The sequence below is a fragment of the Haemaphysalis longicornis genome, unplaced genomic scaffold (assembly GCF_048455015.1).
Source record: "Haemaphysalis longicornis isolate Haplotype H1 unplaced genomic scaffold, Haemaphysalis longicornis Haplotype H1 scaffold_9, whole genome shotgun sequence".
NCBI classification, from domain to species: Eukaryota; Metazoa; Arthropoda; class Arachnida; order Ixodida; family Ixodidae; genus Haemaphysalis; species Haemaphysalis longicornis.
In genome coordinates, this window is record NW_027526460.1 from 67,054,773 (window position 1) to 67,073,782 (window position 19,010).

General features: G+C 44.2%; 1 long non-coding RNA gene across 1 annotated transcript; it reads right to left on the minus strand.

Annotated features, from left to right (window-relative positions):
• Positions 1 to 2,173: 2,173 nt before the first annotated feature.
• LOC144152766 (uncharacterized) lies at positions 2,174 to 11,549 on the minus strand. Its single transcript, XR_013319221.1, has 4 exons — positions 11,224 to 11,549; positions 8,479 to 8,555; positions 6,806 to 6,880; positions 2,174 to 2,376 (listed from the first exon to the last, which is right to left on the minus strand). It is a non-coding gene; the product is annotated as an uncharacterized LOC144152766 (long non-coding RNA).
• Positions 11,550 to 19,010: the final 7,461 nt, after the last annotated feature.

A 19,010-nucleotide genomic window follows, 5' to 3' on the forward strand; every position in this document is an offset into this window, starting at 1 on the left:
ATGTCTGCATCTCTTTTAATCTTTGCTTTCAAGAATCCGTTACGTGGTAACTAGTCGCTATGAAGACTGTGACATAACACTGAGTTTTATCGATTTCGCATAATTACATGGTTAATAGTAGAGGTGTAAATATTCTGAAATTCCCCGCTCCTGGCACTACTTTGTCTTCTACGGTAGGGAAACCGAAAATCCCGTGTTAGTCCACTACAATAAAACTGCAGTTTTTCGAAGTTTTATTCAGCTAATAGGCGAAGAAGTACACTGAATGCTTTCACTCATTTTTAGCCAGAATATCTGCAGTAGAGACAATCGCGAGAGCTTTTGATGTGGACGTTGCTAGATAAACCGCAGAGACAGGATGGTCAGCAAATATAGCCGTTGATATGTAACTGATTTTTGGAGCTGCATCAGATGGGGTTAATGCAAACTAACTGACCCTCTGTCGAAACGACAAGGACGGAGGAATGCGAAGCTTTCCAAAATCAAGTCCAACACCAAACTGATCAATGTGCAAGCCAGCGGCACCACATGACACCACCTTACCATACAGGTAACGTATTTCTTTTCGGGGTGATTTGCTGCACTGCGATTGCGTGCTCTTCTGCGTTACTGATACAAACATTTCATGGCTTTACCTAGCGTTCAACCAACGTCATCGTGTTTCGGAGGGGTGCATTTTGTATCTAATGACGCACGTCCATGCACCCCCTTCTACAAACACAAGCTGTTTCCACTGTACCGGAATGGCACAATCGGACGGAATTTGGCTTCATAAAGCGACCTACCCAGGTTCTACTCCGACCATGGGAAGCGCTTTAAAAGGGCACTGACAGAAAAATTTTGCATTTTGTACTTTTGTTGCGATAAGTAGCTAGTGACCTACTCATCACCTGTAGAAACCGCATTTGCTTCAGCGTGCGAAGATTGTTTAATTAGATGTATTTTCAATGCGGCCATTCGCAGTTTCCGTTTCAGCGGGTGCCGCGAAGCGATGGATTTTGTGTGAACAAAGCTGACCACGGGACCGTCGAAGGGATATCACAGAGCAGAGCTGCCGTAGCACTGTCGAATCCGCGTCGCCAACAGTTTCTGCGAATTCCCCACGTACGGATCACGTGAGCCGCTTAATTAAAAAGCGATCGTGGACGTGACGCAGGCGCTGCGAGTGCAAATGCTGCCGCGGCTAGAGAACGACGCGCGACGTTCGCGACAGTGGGTGGCAAGACGCGCGCTGGGAGCAGCCAGCCGGTCTGCCTACAGGTCCGCCTACAGATGTGTTCAGCTTAGCACTGCGGCGGATATTCAATTGCCGCTCTCGTAAGCGGTGCAGATGACAATATTTAATGCAACCCGCCATCGCATCAAAAACTCCTTTCTCATATAAGCTGCCATGGTTGGGCCTTGGGTCCAAAATAGTGCAGCGGTAACAAGATATCGCTTGAGATACCTGCGCCGGCCTGCGTCACTTCGCGGACGTGGCCGCCGCCTGCACAGCGACCGTGAGGCTCGTTCAGTGGGCTTTTCGAGTCTCCGGCGCGTTTTCGCGTCCAATGTAAATAAAAAGTAATAAAAACAGTGTCTGGAATCGCTGTAGAACTTTCGTCGCGGGCAGCTGCCCCATGAGCCGACGAAATCACGGCGCCTCCGCCGCCAACGGTCGGGTCGTTCGTCCTCGAGAGCAGAAGCTCCGCCCTTCGATAGCGCTACGCTGGGTTCTCCCCATATCTACGCTCAGTACACGGCAATGCGAGTGCTTCGGTATCGCGTTTTTCTAATATTTTGGTTGATTGTCTCGGTGTGACAGAGAGACCTATAATAACCCTTGGCTTCTTAGCAGATAGAGCTTACGCAAAGGCCCTTGAACGCTGCAAGGCTCCTGCGGTGTTATTACGCCAGTAGCTGCTGTGCCAGCTCTCAGCAGGTCTAGTGATTACACCTGAAGAAAACAATCACAATGCGTGCGAAGATAACACACTTGGTATTGGGTTTTATATCTGGGTTCCATGTCTGGAGACACACGGCCGTATGAAAAGCAAAAGCTTCGTATAATGCGGAAACACGTGCAGGGGGCACAGAGTGCCCCTGGGCCTCTGAAAGCAAACATCGATTTTGTCGATCTTCTTAAACCCTTGAAACAATGCTGAAATTCGACACTCTAAATAATAATGCGGAATAAAGTAGTCAATTGGAGGGAGCAGTCCAAAACCCCCATTTATTGTGCTGTATTGGTACTTTACACTTTTGTTCGATCCAGGCAAGTTATACTGAAGATTTTATGATGTATGCCCGGGCAGTATCTTTTGTAGACCTTTTTACACATTGGGAAAAAGCCGAAAAGATTCGATGTCCAGACGTACATTTCACACTGTAGCTGTCCTGAAAAATAAATATAATTTTCTTAGATAAAACAACCAGAAAGTAATAATTTTCTTCCAGCTGAACAAATAACGAATACTTAAAAAGACAGCGGTTATCAGGGTACGCTTCTATTATACGGGACATTTTGTGTCTTAAAGCGCCTTGTATGATATCTTTTCGCACTGTTTGACGCACCAGGAAAAAATCGCTCTAGTGGATGCACGAACTGAGAAGGTACGTGTTATTTGTTAAAATATATAAATTTAAGTGTACGCACAGAATCCTGGCGGTGCCAAACTCGATTTTTGTGCTACCGTATTTCCCCATATTGAATCAGTGAAACCGTGGGAACCCCAGAATCTTTCCCCAGACTCCTTGTGACGTGAAGGGGTTAAAAAACACACATTTGATGAACAGACACAGAGAACACTAAATCGAATCGCTGAAGCAATAACCGTCCCTTAACCAATCCAAACAAATCTCTTAACTAAATATAGCGGCACACAATCAATCAAACAAAAAAGTGCCCCCAATAAATATCCTGTACAATCCAACCCAAGGACTTCTGTCCAGACGTTTCTAGTTACTCATCCTGACTCAAGTATTATCTCTACCACCACAACTACCTAGTTGTGTCCTATATGACGTGTCACTACTGGACTGGCCTACCCCGGTCTTCGGCGCTGAAGTGTCGCACCCTTGCGGGGCCGTGACGCTGTGGTTGCCGTCGTCTCTCGTGGTGGTGCCGGCGTCGCTACGCTTGGTCGTCGTTTGGACGGCGTTTGCACTGCGCGTCCAACAGTAGTTCTTTGGTGGCTACCCCGTGATAGCCGCTGCCGCTGGAGGACCCCACGTGGGTCCTGGACTGAACGCAGCCCTTCGCGGACTTCGAAGCGAAGGTCGACGGAGGGTGGACGCCGGCCGCAAACGCACGACTGCCGCCGCTGAGGCCACGCAGATGCAGGTTTTTGGTACGACTAGGACGCCACAGCCGGTGCGAGGTCGGCCTGCTCCTGCCCAGGCTTGGTAGCCATAGTCGTTGGCCTGGCAGCGTCCCCCTGGCTCGTTACCTGGAGCTTACATGCTCCTTCCTCATCCCGGTTTCTTGCTTCCCCCCTTCTCCTTGTGCTTTCCGCTTTTAACACCTCTGGCTTCTATCGCAGCACGCTCTGATTGGCTGTCGGCTTTTCATGTTCATATTTTGTTACCGTGTCCCTTGGCTCCTTCGCGGTGTTCTCGGATGGGCTGTCCTATGCGCTACCTTATTTGGCCATGGTGCTGCAGTGTTGCGGTGCGGCGTTCGTAAAGTCGTGCGGTCTTGGCGCGCACTTCAATATCTGTTTCTTTGTTCTTTTTTTTTGTGGGGGGGGGGGGGGTTGATGCATCTCCTCTCAGGGGGTGCCCTTGACACATGACACTCCATTCTAACTCGCCCCCTGATTCTCCTCAATGGAAGACCAACCTATTGGCAGGCAATAAAATGAAAAGCGTAGAAGGTAACTTATTTTTACGTGGTGCATGTGTTTTCGGGTTTGTGCGGTGAAAAGGCTTCCGGGATGTAACCAATAATTCACGCAACGGCGTGCTTCGCCAAACAGATTCATTGATTCATTGTAGGGTTTAACGCACCGACACTACACAGGCAATGAGAGACGCGCCTTAGGGGAGGGATGCGGAATAATTTTAATTAATACCTAATTACCCAGATCCATAATTAACATGCAGCGATATCTACAACACGCTGGCGTTCTTGCTTTTCGCCTCCATCGAAAGAGCGGCCGCCAGGGCCGAGAATCGAACCTGCGTTCTCTTGCTCAGCAGCACAACGCCTTAGCCACTGAGCCACCGTGGCGGGTGCCAAAGCAACATTCTAATTCAAATTAATAATTTGTAAGGAGAATAGTGTCGATCAAATGAACCTTATCAATTGATTCGTGGAAGGATTGAACAACGTAGTAGAAGCGAAGTTCGCTGTTCTGATATTGGGCACAGGCGAACTTAACAATTACAATGTTTGATGGTACAATTTTATGTGTCAATTTAGTACACAGCGCCTGGCATTTAGACATCGCCTGAAAACATCACCTTAGCTCTTACGAAAACAAAGTCGGATGATCTTGTTCTGTAAGCAGCTGAAAGAATTGAATCATTGATCAGATAATATAGAAAAAGCAAAATTATGGTCACTATAGGATTCTGCAGTACAGTCGTAGCTTTAATCAAAAGAACGAAAATATCGTCAGGGTAAGTAACCAAGGAATTAAAAAATTAAGTGATTATATGTCTTTTCGGCACGTTATTAGTACTAATTCAAAGCATGCAAAGGAAATTAAATACAATGACTGTAAGCAAACGGATGAATTAGGTGAGTATTCTGAAATCCGGTAACTGAAATTGCCACTGACAAGGCTGGGATCCACGAAAATTGCACTTCATGTAGCTTGGAGTCTCCCCTGAAGACTGGAAGCATATGTAAGATCTGGCCAACAGCCCGAAGAAAAAAATGGTTGAGCGTTAGTTTCTTGGGATTAGAAAATTAACCGTGCATTACCAAACAATACAAAGTAGGATATATAGAGATCCAATTAATCAAGGAAAGCGGTGTTGGGAATGAGGTGGGTTTCCGGAGACAAAAAGCACGTTCAGCATTTCTTAAGTAGAATGGCTGCCGAGAGAGGAAACACTAAATGAGGGAAGACCAAGGACGCAATGGAGGAAAAAAAAACGTTTTCGGAACAGATATACCCGGCTAATTAAAAACCCCCAAAATAAGTGGGTGGACAACTTTCACAGAGCCTTTCGTACATCTGTGAACATAAAAAGCCTTATCATGACTATATTGAAAAAGGGGTGCGTTTACTGATAAGCAGTAATCTCGGAATGAATATTTCACTTCACTGCACCGGCTGCGTCCATATTAAGGATTCTTTCGCTGCTGGTGGACGACGCAGTTTTAGTTTATAGTTTTAGGATATTCAAAGTGATTTTAACGCACTGTTTTGAAAGTAAGTAGCTTATATTTTCAAAAGGATGAAATGGCAAATAGATATTGGGATAAAAAGCCAAGCAAAATTCGGTGGGACAAAGAAGTAACATCTGATCTTTTAAATGAACTTGTAATATTTGTGTTTTAGTGGCAACTAGGTGGCGTCGAACTAAATGAGAACCCCGAGCTGGAGATTAGGAAGCTAAGGTATCTAAAAATAATGAGAATTCCTTACAAGAGAAGAGACTGTGTTTATGCATAACTATTGCATATCGTTGAATTTAAATGTTGTACCAGCCAGATTTCTTACATTCTGTTTGCTTCAATACACGAAGCTCTCTCCTAAAGTCCTGCAAGCAGCAGCGCGGAATTTATGAAAACGTTGCGAAAAGCTCTTTGGTTTCTGCAGTTGATTAAACTTACATATACTAAACTTTCAAGACATGTGAGGAACCCGGAAATTGTAGGGAAACCTTAGAGTGCTACAGTTCTAATTGTTAGCTAGCATAAAAGCCTAAACTCACTCACTTTATGAATTAAAGAATGTTATAACAGTAGAGCTGTTTAGGCTTGAGCTTACGTTGCTGGCGTTAGCAAACAAAAATACCCACAAAAAATTATGCCGCGCGAGCCGCCCGGCACGCAGCGCCGATCCTCGCATAAATTTCGCAGCTGCATAGGCGGAAACAAACCTTGTCTAGCTATAACGTTGGTGGTGCGGTGCCGGTGACACACACCGCCGCCTGACGTCTTCGCGCAGAGCACATCGCTTAGACTCTCGCCAAACATTGGTAGGCGTAAGAAGTATGTAACTCTCAAGGAAGCACGAGCGCAGCGCGAACGTCGTTGTGTCGCTGCTAGATGACTGATCAGACGGCTACGATCCAACCTCGAGTGTTGCGCCCAAGTAGCCGCGCCAAAACGGTGGCGGACAGCAGAAAATCTCGAGTACTGAGCTCGCAAAGGTTAGGAAAGCCTAGCAATGCCGCGTACAGCCTAGAAAAAACGGAAAAAGCTAGGTGGACCCCCAGCTCCGCTGTTTCTCCAACCTTCCACCACTGGTGCAAGCTGCGCCATTTTTTTCACTAACGAGGACAAATAATTTAATACTTTTTTCTGCTTTTGCAGAGAAGAACCTTTTACGTCCCTCAGTTAATTTGCGACAAAAATAGTCCAACAATTTATTGTAGCATCACAATAAGGTGGACTTCTTGAAATCCCAATGTTAAACGTACCTGCTCCTGACTGCCTTGCAACATTGTATTCAGGATGATTGGATCATGCCTTATTCTGCTTTATTGGCGGGCAAAGTATATTGCAAAAAGCAGCGAAAGAAGGTTTCCACATGGAAGCTATACTTTGCATAATGTACCATTCGTCGTACGCCTTTGTGGTGATATCAGAAGTGGCGTTGCGAAAACCGATGAATAAGTAAAGTTGTATTTAGAGTTTTAAACTTACCGTATAAAGGTGTGGTGAAAACAGAACACCGCTCAAACCTACTCCAGTATCTCAGTTGGAATAATACCGGTGAGCCTAAAAAGAAAACAACCTGTAAAATTTTCCCCCTCACGGACGTATATTCTATCATTCCCCTACTTTTTTATACGCTGTGATTTATATTAGCGAACGTTTGACCTGCGAAGAAGCCTAAATGAGAAATGCCCTGGTATTCTGAGTCATTCATCCACTAGAGCCCCCAGTGGAGGAGAGCCTTCAAATCGACTTCCCCGTATTCAGCATTGCCGGAATGCTGTCCTCAGCCGAGTCGAGGGAGCAAATGGAGTGGAGGGAGTCAGAATACGGCCCAAAGTGTTATTAAGTACAAACAATGATGATATCGTTTGGGTAAAAAATGTTATGCCAATATAAAAATTATAAGACCGTACTTTAAAGTGGCATATCTCTGTGTGTGCGCTCTCAGCCGATTGAGGGAACTGCTAGTGTTAGTATTGATCTTGGCTGCCAATCCCATATTTAAAGAATCAGTGGTGAATACGGTGAAGTTTATTTCCATCATCCCGCTTGGCAGCCCGGGCAGCCGTTGCCTGTTTTTGGAAATCGTATTCGATATAAATTTATGTTGAGGTTTGGAACTTGTTACACTCCAATTACAATTCACAGCTCGTCTGATGTAATACTAACCAATTTTAGATAACGGACGGAGAGGGTTTTATGGAGGATAACAAATAAATGACCTAATCCGAGTATGAAAACACCTCAATACCGCGATGAGCTAGACGACGTTATGTATAACGTTCCATACACTAATGTTCTTTATAACTAGCAATGTTTGTTATAGAATTTTCTATGTGAAATGCGGAGGGTGTTTCTGTTGGTTTTCGTTTTTACGGAATTCAGTGTTTCACGCAGTGCATTTTTTTTGTAAATCCCGAAATCCTCATAATTTCGAGTTTATTTCGCTGTGTTCGCGCCACTCTAAAATATTGGATGGAAACAATTTCGAGCATAAATTTGTCAGAAAACATGAAGCGCTAATACAGAGAAGCACAATTACTTGAATTCAAAACATCTACATTTTTACATATTACAATCTCTTTGTCTACCGCTTCCTGCCCGTAGATCGATGGGGGAAACTTTTCCCCACATGAGTCGTTAATTGCTCCTAAGTTGTAAGATGAAAGCCTACTTTACTCTTACTTTACTCTTACCACCTCTGATATCATTTTGCAGATGTAAGAATTTTTGAATATTTGGGTAACTCTTTTTCGTTCTCAGTGAATTCGGTACAATTTACTGACCTCAGCAGGTAGAAGTAATACCTATAGGTCACGTTGGTCAAAGCAATCGCAAGCATATTGTTTATGGCATACACGCGCGTCTATTTTGTGACACTGTTCAGATATTCATGGAGCGCAATTATTTTTCGACGGTCAGTAAAAGTAGAACGAACAATTAGCTTGACTCAATTGTTTTGTTTGTTGCATTGCTATGATTGTCCTTTTGGTTCAAACATAAATGGTAATAAGAAAACCGCGATTATTTCACGTTTTTTCCGGGTAGTTAGTTTCGCTGTTGAGGGTGCGATTATTTTACATAAAGTAAGGCCTTTGTGTGTGTCCCATGGGTGCATATACATACTAAGTGCCCGAGTAAAGACCAACTGACTTTACCTTTCTTTCTATGGACCCCCTTGAAAGGCACACTTTCCTTTCCTTTGACAAGCTTGGCAGTTAAGTACTTGCTTTGGCTGAATGCAAACAAAAGAAATATTTTTTCTGAGAGCAAATGGTGCAAATTAAACAGCGGGTGCTTCATAAACAAAGTTCAGTTTTTTTAGGTTTCTGGTACCTTATAAATACAATAGCAAGCATCAGCATAGGCATTTACATACCAATTGATTTCTGAAGACTCTACTTATATAATTTCCTAAATATGTTTTCACATCATGCACAAAAGTATACATACAAAATTTTTCTGAAAACACATATTTGACCTCTTACTTCCAGCTGTGGAACTTGTCATCAATTGTGTATATAAGAACGTTTTGTTTACGTTTCAGGAACAATTTAGTCCACAAGCTAGGTAGCCAAGTATCACAAAACTTTTTTTATAATGAGATGTTTCAGAAATGTGTCGCCGTTCTGGCACAAAATTTGTCCATAAGAAGGACGACGGTGGAATAACGTTTGAACAAGGTAAGAACTTTCGTATTGCCGCCAAAGTTTCTATTAAACACCGGCACACCGCTTGAAAAACCCAATTTAAAAACAATACTGGATAAATTTGCGTCTGCGTAGAAACCGAACCAATGAACCATGGAGTATGAGAATAGAACCGATACGTGACGCCAGCACAGTTCCATGTCTGTTTTTCATGCGTGCCTAAAGCCTTGGGTTTAGGTATCACTAGGAGCTGGGTTACTAATGAGGAATACGACTAGTGTGGACTTGCTGGAAAAAGTAGCAGTCAGGCGAGGCGGAAAACACATTTGCGGTAATAAAGCGCACATAGCCCCTATTAAGCGCTATTGGACAACTCCCTGAGACATAGTAACAGAGTAAAGAAGACGTCAATAAAAAAGGAGAATGATGGCGATGTCGATGTTATCGTGGTGGAACAAGCTAGTGAGAAACTCTATGGGTGGAACCAGTCGCCCCCCTTTATATAAAGCAAAACGGTGACGGTTATGATGACGCGCGAGGTTTGCGAATTAGACACTACGGCTGTAAGAATCGCTTCATTATAATAACTGCTTGGGTGGTCTTGTACTCCTTGTTCATAAATTGGGGGGAAAATTTCGAGCTGCTGTTTTGTTTTCTGCGCTTAAACCTGTTGACGAGAATTGGTTCGCTTAGCACTTTTTTCCACGTGTTGAAATAAATGCATCGGAAGCATTAACAGCCACAATTGTATGCTTGAATATACTGACATTATCTGCTCGACCTTTCATTACCTAAATATGGAACGTCCAATATTTTGTTCATTTAATTTTTCAGACCACTTTTAAAGCTTCCAAATAAAAGGAATATTTAAAAATGTCGCGTCTGTGAGACAAGTGCCCGTTGGTATTACTATTTTGTTATGTCCCAAAGGACGAAAAGAATTGTCGTGAGGGTCCTAAGGGTATCCAACATTATAAAGCTAAAACTTCAGGCCGAACCACGCACAATTTGTTCAAAAGAAACCTTTCAGCCAACACTGCGAGGTACACGAAATATGGTCAAAGGCAAAATACAACGGGTCAGTAATGTAAAGGAAAAAGGGAAGACGGCTAGAGGAAATAGTCGCTACTCCAGCAGTATTGTTTCTTGGAAACTGACTGATATTCCAAGGCATTGCGTTTAAAATAAAAATATTTGTTTAGTTCGAATGGGTGAGCTCATGAGCGCAATATGGACAAGATACTCGCAGTTGTTTGGAAGACCCTATAATATTTAGGAACTTAGGTATACTCAAAATATACATATCACTTAGCAATTAAAACTTTTTGGAACGACGGAAGTATGGTGGAATACAGGTTTGACAGTATATTACCAAAAGTCGTAGATGTCTGGTGCAGCGGGCATAGATAGGCTGGTGATGATGATGAAGCGGTAAGAGGTGTGTGCGGTGCAAAGAATAAGACAAACATCAAACTTGAAAGAACAAAACATCTCTCATTTGTCTTTTGCTAAAAATGTTAAAGAGCTCAAAGTAAGGTGTCTGATAATGAGCATATACGAAAAGCGAGTTTTAAATAAGTACCGTCGCTCAGGTTGCTCCTAATTGGACTTTAAAATTAGTTTCTATAATTTATTAGTTGATAGATTTGTTCTTTCCTCGCTGGAATGGCGGCAGTTAGGTAGATTCTTAAGGAGGCCAGTAGGCAAATTACCTATCAAATGCTGTATGTTTATTGTGTGTTGGAAGTATGTGGTTAATACAAATTGCGCTTTGCAATAGTTCGAACGCAGCGGATGCCTTACACAATGATATAACTAGCAGCACCTCCCGCACTCAGAAGCTACTAAATAATTAAGTAGTTAAAAATGCGGTGTTGATATCACAGAAGCAGACCGACGAATCTAGGAAAAAAGAACCGGTCCATAGTTGCTCCGAATGACACTTCCTTGCCCATTTTATGTTATACATTTTTTACGCTTTTTTGTGTTAGAAATGCCGTTGACGAGCAATGCAAAAATTTAGGCATTTTGCTTCAAGGTTGTGCAGAAGTAAGTTTAACAGCAGTTAAGCGTAAACGAGATGAAGTGCACTTTTCGGGGTCGTTTAAGAAATATTGAATGAGGTGTGTGCCAGCAACGTTTTTTAAGCAAAAACTGCAGTATATAGCTTATTTCTACGTGAATCAGGATGATCTTTTCCGTAGCAATATTGTATCTTTAGTAATATTGCCAGCGGTCGATGAAGATACTCACAGGCGGCCATTCCACAAAAACAGCCGCTGGAAGGTATAGTCAGTATTGTTTAAAAAATCCTTTTTGTCTCTCACACAAACTCCTTGATCCCCGAGGGGACTCTCATCATAACTTCTCCACCAAAGCCAGTTGGGTTTATTGGTGTTCAGAGACTGTAAGAAACGTTTTTTTTCTTAGTGTGTGACGCAAGCGGAAAGACTGCACGGAAGAATACATTTTCGACGGAAAGTATTGAGATACCACTCCAGAATGGTTGGTGCGTACAACTGTTCTTCCCCGAATGACCTTTTTAAGAAAAGCTTGCTTTGTGCAACAAATACAAATGATCTAGGCATTTTGTGTTGCCAAGAGGGATGAGTCAGTGTAACCTTTGATTGCGCCATATATTAAAACGGCCTTTTTGAAGTGGGGTCCAATCTAATTTCACGCATTCTAGCCCGGTCAATAGAGTCCTGCACTCACAAATAAACGCACATGTACGGCTACGTTGACGAGAGGAGCGGGTCCACAGGGAAAAAGTATGTATAATATACTAAAGTGCTTTTAGGAACATTTATGAGTTGTTTGCATTTCTGAAATGATTTGCCTAAATGTGCGGTTCAGTACTCTGTACGTATAAAATAGTGGACAAGCTGTGGAAACCTGAAAGAGTGTCACAATATCTCTTAACCCCAGATGTTCCCCAACTATTTTTGGATACAGTAGGGACAATAGAAGGGCTGAAAAAGTAGAGAGGACAAGAAATCCGCGGATTGTTGCAATGCTTTTATGCAGTTGAAGGAGACCAGCGCTATTTTTCGAGTTATCTGGAAAATCGTTGGCAGAAACGCAGGTTTGGTGGACTTCTAGCCGGTTTCCGGAAAAAAATTGTTTAGTTAAAAAAAAAACAGATTGAGCAATCTGGAATTATTTCAGGAGTCGATAGCAATGTTACCAATTGACGACCCGTTTTGATTTGAAGGCGCAGAGGAAGTTTCCGCTTTTCTCGTACAGCAGCAACTAAAAGGGGCAAGCAATGTACAAATCAAGTGGAAAGTCGAAATTGCAGCCTCTTTCAACTGTGAAGCAGCCGAAGGGGTGCTAGACAGTGTTGGCGCCATTAGTATCCAACATATGTGGAAATCATCGGACGAGGCTTCATTGATATGCTGTATTTTAAGTATAGCACTTTAGGGGCTCTCCTTATCGTCGTAGCTGCTAACGGTCGATGCCAAGCGACTGCCGGAATCATGCGCCGCAGCGAGATAACGGACCCAAGTAGAGCCATGATGAACCGTCGTCAGGGATTCACGCTGAGGCTTCGAAAACCACGCAGTTTTAATAGCCATAACCTTTCGAAGCTCGTCAACTACTGCTGCTTGTCATACATCTCCCCGTTGTTTAGCGCAAAGAAAAGTGCAGGTAGATTTCAGGCAAAATCTACGTATTTAACAGGCATCCCCCAGTCCATTTAGTTACGAACGCTCGTTGGGGTTGGTTTTTACGATGGTAACCCAAAAAACCGGCCGCGAAAAAAACAAATGGCACGTTCGAAATTGCACAGAAAGTCTCCTGCCGCGCCAGAAACCAATGACACGTTCGAAATGACGCAGAAGGGCTCCAGACACTGGAAAAAAAATGTACGCGTTCGAGAGGACGAAAAAAGCTCCGGCATACGAAATTAAAGCAAGCACAAAAAGAACAGAACTCCCTCTGGCGCAGTTTCTCGCAGGAGGCGCGTGAGCACTGCGAAGGCGGGTAATTTGAAAAGCATAATCATCAAGAGTGGAGTGGGACAGGGCGGCGAAGAAGTTGATGGTGGTAACAGTGACCGGATAACGGTGCCACCACCTGGAAGTAGCTATGAATGCCTGCAGAGTAGCAAGAGTGTGCTGCTTTTTTGACGACTACATCACTGTGTATAAGTTGTGCGAGAATACGAAGTCGCAACAATTCAGGCAGAACATCACATTTTTAAGGATGTATAACGTCATCACGCTGTATCGACTAAAATTGGCATTCCTTTGTCTTATGGTACTGGACGTTTCAGCCACCGTCTGACGTCAGAAGTCCTGAAAGCTGCAAGTTTTAACGCATACTCAACAGTTTCTACCCTTCGTAAAATAGCCCTTACTCCCCTGGTAGTAACTATGAATTATCCCATGCTCTTGATACTTAGCTTATTGCAGAATCATCCATAAAATATCTTTCAGCATTTTCTATTCAGACGAAAAGAAGGAGATAATAATACTCGTTACAGGACACGCAAAAGAACAAAAGTGATTATGATAATAGAAAGAAACGATCGGCGTTTGGAGAGTGGTGATCCTGTAATCATTACGTTATTTTACCTTGTACGTTTGTGCGGTCTCTCGAAGAAAACACTGGCTTGAGAAATAGGATTTAGTGTGAATTCGCAACTGTCACTCATCGACGCCTTTATTATACAAGGTAGATTCAGTCGTCGCCATCACCAACGGCCTATTTAGGTCCACTGAAAGACGAAGTCCTCTCGCAGGGAACTCCACCCGCTCCCGTCGTGCGGGGCGCGAGTGCACACTTTTAGTCTATATACCTATGGTACCGCAAAAATTGCACAGTTGCATGGGTATTTTTTATCTATCCGCTGACCAGAGCTATGCTTAGTCGGAGATTTTACAAATTTACACAACATAGATCAACATCGAAAGATGCAGCGGAAATACAAATTCAACAAAATGTAAATGACAACAGGCGTAATTGCGTACATGTGTTACTTATATACCCAAGAAAGCTAGGACTCTTACCTCATACAAGTCTCTAATGGTAGGGTGTTTACTTCCAAGAACGGTCGCTAGGAACAATGCGATCAACATGCACTCTTTCCTGGTGAACATTCTAAAATACTAGCGAAAACGCTGTTTTGGGCAAGTTTCTGAACGGGAGGATACGTATGTAGTGGCATCGTAACTCGTGTCTACATGGAACTAGGAATTTATTGTTGAGTTATTGGGTAGGGCCATCTGTTACGTTGTGCAAGTTTGACAAAAGCATTTGTTATGTTATAGTTGGAGTCCGCGACAGCGAACTGACAAGGGGTCTGAGACAATAACTAGAATTTTACCTAAGGTTGAATGCTTTGCGCTTGCTCCAGCAAAGCACATAATTCGTTTTGATATAAATGGCGCTCAAAAAAATAAAAAAAAAACACACAAAAAGACACATTCCTTTTGTCTGCCGCGGATTCTAAAAGTGGCGTTCCCCAAATAGATCGGTTTCACCGCGTGATTTTGTGTTTTTGTGTGAACGCAAAACTATGTGACAAAAGTTACTAATGAATTTTCTTTCAATGTAGTTAGGCGTAATCTTCTCTAAAAAAAGCTAGGTTGAAAGCGGTTCTATTCCTGAATTCTTTAATGATCTGTGAAGATGTCGGGTCAAGCTAATTCTAGGCCTAATATTTTTATGCGTGGATAAATGTGACGTATAAATATTGCTTCATTGGCAAACCATATTCCATTTGTCAATTTTTTTCTTGTGAAAGTTGGGATACACCACTATACAAATGCGCTTAACTGTCAAAAACCTACTTGTCAGAGCGAACGTTTTTAGTAAGAGTCAAAGCATCTCCGGTAGTATTTCCGTTAAAAAATGGTGAAAACACTTGCAAATCCTTCAATCTTTATATAGTGTGTGCACACCGTACGCAAACTGTGCTCGCATCTGATTGACACCTTTTTACTTGATTGTATATAAACAAAAAAATCTGTTTTATAGAAACTTGGCAAAAAATACTCGAGAAAGATGCTGAAAGGAGTAGCTCTGTTTATTATGACAACAGCAGAAATCTCGTCGTATCCCGGACACAAAGTTAGCAGTCACATCTCCTGTAAAGAGGGACCCAAAGTTTGGGCAATATGCGTTGCAAACATGATTTCCGCTAAACATATAATATAGGCTGATACGGGGGAAAAATTCGAGTTCTCACGTCGCACGGTGATATATTATGTCCTTTTTATTTTACACAGCTCAAGGATTCAGGGCATACAGTTTAGTGGTACCGCCAATGGTATTATTCGGTTGAAAGCGCACAAATTTTGGGGACCATTCGCTGCTGCCGACGGGAGATTTTTCTTGCACGGGGCACTGGGTGTCCTTTTGCCATTTTAAGTAACCTGAATGCTTGAGTTTAGGTATCCGCTGAATGTGCGCTCAGACCTTCGTTCCATTGCGGCCTGCTTAAGTGGGGATGAGATACTCGCACACTCGCATGCAGGCAGATGAGGCGAACTTAAGCACGTGTTCTGGGGCGGACAGACTGTGCACAGGTAAGTTGTGCCGCAAAAAAGTCTGAACCATGTGTGCTTGGTCAGAACATTTGGCGATAAATATCCTATGTTTGAAGAGAAAGGCAGCGAAATTCGGGCACCTTCTCAATTGAGATACGAACTCGAATTCGAAACAGCGCAAAAAAGGCGGGAAAAGAAATGACAACACATTCCACCGTTTTGAATTCAAGATAGTATGCACCAACTAGCCAAAACCACCGTTCTAACTCCGTGAGATACGAAGACTGAGAAAAGACCATAGCTGGTGCTCTTCACTAGCTTTAGCTCTGGTTTTCTATAAACTTGCTTTCCATTTTGTACAGCTTTAAGTTTGCGTTTCTATATCGTTAGCTTGGTTAAATTTCTAAAGTCATAAACTGGCTCTTGTTCAGCTTCACGGTTTTAAGTGCGAATGCACTTCTTAAGCGAGGCGGAATCGTCCGCCGCCGTCGTCCGCATAGCAACAGCTGCGGGCGCGCTCGCTCCTCGTCTTCCTCCTCGTCTTCCCTAGCAACGGGGGGAGATGGGCGCGCGCTACTCCCCTCCTCCTCTCTCCGCTCAGTGACTGCGGGTGTTGGGGGCCTCCTCTCCACTCCAAGATCACGATATCCACCGTAATCGCGCAATCAACAACCGTGCTTTCGCACTTACACACTCTCCCCCTCGGGGAAGTGCGAGGGAATTTTTTGTAGCCGTAGCTTGACTTTTCCTATAGCGTTAACTTGGCTCTTGAATGACGTAAACGCTAGCCCCGCCGTGCTGTTCCGCGCGCCGTTTGTCGACATCGGAAGGCCCTGTAAAGCTGCCGCTGAGCACATTGCTCCGAACCCAGTTTTTGGTGTGCCGCAAGCCGCACAGGTCAATGGAGGAGAACGGGTGTAATAACGCGCTGGTGACGCATCGTGGCAACCAGTTCCACTTCTCCAACGCCTCTATCGCAAGTAGTGATTTTCCGTACTTGATAGATACGTTTTAATTTCAAGGTTCAAAAACTCTATATTAATACACTTTTTTCCCGCAGCTTTCTCAAGAATGCCCTGAAAATTTCTATGCATTGTTTTTTTTTTCAGCGAATAGATCGTTGAATGGATTTCTGTTCCGTTTTGGGCGTTAACAAACCCCACATACGTCGACCTTCGGTTGCCTTCTGGGCGCAGACGCCGTTCAGAGAATAAGTGTTTCAGTGTACACTAAAATACGCTACTTCTGCCGCTGAGCAGCATTTGACTATGGATTTCACTTTTTGGGCGAAACAGCGTTCTTACTTTGCATGTAAAGTTCTACGCTAAAAAAAGCTGCTCATGTGAAAAAGACGAGATTGTTGAGGAACTAAGGGAACTTGAGCTCAGCGCTGGGCTTGCTGGCGCCATTCTTTTTGGCAGGACGCCTCATAAGGCGCACCTGAAATACTTTTTTGAATGTGGCTGTGTAATACATGGGAACATGCTCTAGCTGTCCTCCTCCCCCTCGCAAATTCATAATTTTCTATATTGGTTAATAAAGTAGTCGTTCGTCTGTGCTCCCTCCTGTTCCATGAACTGGATTGGACACGGTCTTGGATGCTTGTAACCAGCGCGAACACAACTAGGGATATTGCAACATAAACGCGACGGAGTGTTAAGGGAGTTTTTTAAAAGAAAACAAAGTGATAAATGATGGTAGCCCCGGTGTACCCACATTATTGTTTTTTCGTTGTAGTCCATGGTTTCTAAAATTCTCTTAATCTACTGAGGATTCCCTATTTCTCTTTTATTCAAAATTACTGCCGAAAAATCGCCGAAAAAGAGAAAATTCCCAACACGGAATACTACTGCGTCTCGGTGAGGGTGCGTTTAGAGTTAAAAAGCCGGGCACTTAACTCTGAAGAGCGGGCGTTCTGGACGGGTATCTATACGTGCCCACCGGCACGGGGAGTTGGTGTGTCCTTCACGGCATGCCAGGCACCCCGCCGGTGTCGGCCGGCGGCGCGCAGATAGGGCAAATCTTCATTAGTGAGAACATAGCTTTAGCTTTACTAACAGCAGAGCTGTTTAAGATTTCAGTTCCGCAGGCCAGCGTTAAGAGACAAAAATAACGAGAAAAATATCAGCCTCACGGGAGCGTGCGCCTCGTGAAGAGCGCCCGGCGTTGGTCAGCTCGACTTTCGTGAACAATTTCCCCAGCGTTCTTTACGAAATCCCCGCGTACTGTTCTCAGCAGTTCACGTGCGCTGACCCCTGATTTGGGGAGCACAGACGCCGAGTTCGCTAAGCCGGTTGCCGCGGGTTCTAGTGCATACTCACGCAGTTAATTTTCGGGGGAATTTGAAAGCCTGCGGACAAAATGGACCTGGACTTCCAATCGTGAACTTTGAAGAGAACAAGTGAAGTTAATTTGCCGTTCAAGAAATGCACAATTCTTAAAATCTACAGACCAGGGTCCCAAAGTCCCATGACTGCCAATTGACGCATACTTTCAGTGGAATGTTCCGAAATCCTTGCGAGGTGCAACACCCAGGTCTCCAACAAAGGGCGAGGGACGCCAGCTCTGCTAGTTTACCAAACTTGTAACACTAGCGCAAGCTGCGCCAGTTGTATTGGTTCTTCGCTAAATGGCACGACTTGCCGTTTTACCTTAGTGAGAAAGCACTTTCTTAGCAGAGTGTTGAGCTGGGCAAGTTGGCATGGCGTCATTCTGTGCAACAGCGCGAAAAAAGACATTGACGAAGGAAACGGTCAGGACGAGCGCTGGTCCTGTCCTGTCCAGCGCTCGTACTGTCCGTTACCTTCGCCCACGTCTTTTTTCGCGCTGTTGCCAAGAGTGGAACTTCCTTAGGTCTTTTCATCTTATCGGTAGATTGGACACTGATGCCGCGAGCGCTCGCCGTCACACTAAACTAGCAGAATGCCAGCGTCAGAGGTTACGTCATCAGTTAGAGGTTACGTCATCACTAGGCGCAGCCAATCGCTGCCGCTTCTCCCAACCGGATCATCTGCGCTTCGCGCGGCGCTCCTCACACCTGCTAGTCAGCTCCTTGCCTATTCACCGTTTAACAATAGGTCTGTTTGGGCTGAGCGTTTTTCGTCTGTGGCAACACAAAACCTCCAAGCCTCAAGAAAGAAATGTGGTAAGGTAGGACCCTGGGCTCAAACTTGGGGCCTTTACGACGTGAAACCGGCGACCTAACCACTTCGCCGCCCCAGAGGCCTGAGGAGTACGGCGTTAGCAGCGGAGAAAAAAAAAGTTACAATCAATTGAAAAAAGAACGCTTTCCGTGGTCGGAAGTGAACGTGGCTCCCTCGCTTTATGAAACTGGCGTCTATCCTATTGAGGTGTCACCGCATACCGAGAGCACATTTGCTTTGAGTTCGTAGAGTGGGCGTTGGCTTTGGACTTAGCCGATGGAAGCCTGCGGACGAAAGGATCAGGGCATGCCAGTCATAGAGAACTTTCAGCAGCAAGTTCGGAAATAATTGAGGTCGAATAGCCGGCTGTCCCATGAAGGGAAACGGGCCACCGTTT